General features: G+C 38.1%; 1 non-coding gene across 1 annotated transcript; it reads right to left on the bottom strand.

The window, feature by feature from the left end:
* Nucleotides 1–220: 220 nt before the first annotated feature.
* Nucleotides 221–326, bottom strand: LOC124889947. The gene has a single exon (XR_007048859.1). It is a non-coding gene; the product is annotated as a small nucleolar RNA R71 (small nucleolar RNA).
* Between the last annotated feature and the right edge of the window lie 1,381 nt (nt 327–1,707).

Here is a 1,707-nt window from a genome sequence, read left to right as displayed (position 1 = left end):
GAGTAACCAAATGTTCATTTAAAAAAATTTGTGGAAGTTTGTGCACCATTTAACATAGCACATATTACATAAGAATCCATCCGGCTTTGACTCTTCCCATTTAAACTAACGGGCAAGGCGGTTTGATGGCTACGCTCACTTTCACTCGGCTCAATCACCTCTTAGGAGGAGCTCACCATGGTTTTTCCTAATAGATACTTCCTACTATTAAAAATTCTTCAAAAGCAGGATGAGATTTTAAACTTCTGGCAATTTAATAGAGAACCATGGTTTGAAGCGTGGGAGAGGTTTAATGGAAAGCGATCCCAATTCCCAAATCATGAGGTCCCGGATAAGATACTTCTTGAGATTTTCTATAGAGATCTTAAACAATTAAACAAAAGGGTTGTGGATAATGCAACGTGTGGTTCTAAGAAAAACTGAGGGTCACACAACCATGATGCCGATGCTCCTAAAACCCCTTCTACTACCTTCATGGTGACCAATGAGCATAGAAAACAAGAAGAGGAAAAGGAGGAGAACATAGCCAAGATGATGTCCTAGCTTGAGATTTTAATGAAACATGTTATGGGAGTACCCTTGAAAGCGGTAAATGCCTTAACATCAACTCTTTATGAAGACGATAATGAAGCAAAGAAGTTGGATGAAGAGATTCGGTACTTGGAAAAATACTCGGGGGGTTCCTACCTCTCCTATCAAAGGCAAGGTGTGAATCATGGTTGGATGGATTGAGACCGAGATAGAGATTGGAGAGATAAGGAACGTAACAATGACTTCTACATTCCTACTCATGATAGGGATAAGTCTAAGGAGTCAAACATAATTCACCCCAAAAATTTCAAGACTGAAGATGTTTTGGCATGAAACTTGAGTAGAGTTTAAGGTATGGACAAAATGGTCTGTGAGTTGAAGGGTGACTTTTCCATACTCTCCTAAATGGTGGTGTCTCACTCCGCCTACATCAAACAATTGGAGACCCATGTTGGGTAAATCTCCATGAAACTAAATACAAGGTCTAGAGATGGACTTCTGAGTGATAGAATTTTTAACCCAAAGAATGACACAATTTCATTGAATGAGCTTTGAAAAGGGTAATATGTGAAAGTTTGCTTTGAAAATTAAAGAAGTAAAATTTTGTGAAAATTGAGTAAAATACTGAATAAGGGAAATTAGGGGAGCAAAAACTGCTCTCAGTTACCCCTAGTCTCCTTCATTTCCCTCACACTCTCTTTTTAAGATTTTACTCTCAAATTTAAGCTACATTATTGGTCAAGTTGTAAGCTCTCGGTCAGCCTCCACACACATCCTTCTTGCATCACAACTCTAGTAGGTGATATGAACCCTTGCCTTTATTTTCGAAAATAGGCCATTGAGTGCATGATTAAGAAAGGGCCTAAAGTTTTTATTGTTATGCTTTGCATATTGTCATACTTATTATTGTTGTGGTGTTGGTTGCTTGATTGATGTGTGCACTGAGTACCCAATAGTGTGTATAGGAGACAAATGTGATATGCACACCTTTGTTTTTTGGTAAATTTCTTGAATGAACTTTCAATAGTGGCATTTACTTTTGAAGGTCACATTCACACACACCAGTAGCATTATTCACATGACCTTTATTTGCACCCATATTGAGGAACATGCTGGTAGTCTAGAATTTGGAGAAAGTTAAACATGCATAAATGACATGGAACTAGCCTTAGGTGT

Source organism: Capsicum annuum, chromosome 12, assembly GCF_002878395.1.
Source record: "Capsicum annuum cultivar UCD-10X-F1 chromosome 12, UCD10Xv1.1, whole genome shotgun sequence".
Lineage (NCBI taxonomy): Eukaryota > Viridiplantae > Streptophyta > Magnoliopsida > Solanales > Solanaceae > Capsicum > Capsicum annuum.
Note: the sequence above shows the minus strand (reverse complement) of the source record. Positions and strands in the feature narration are given on the sequence as shown.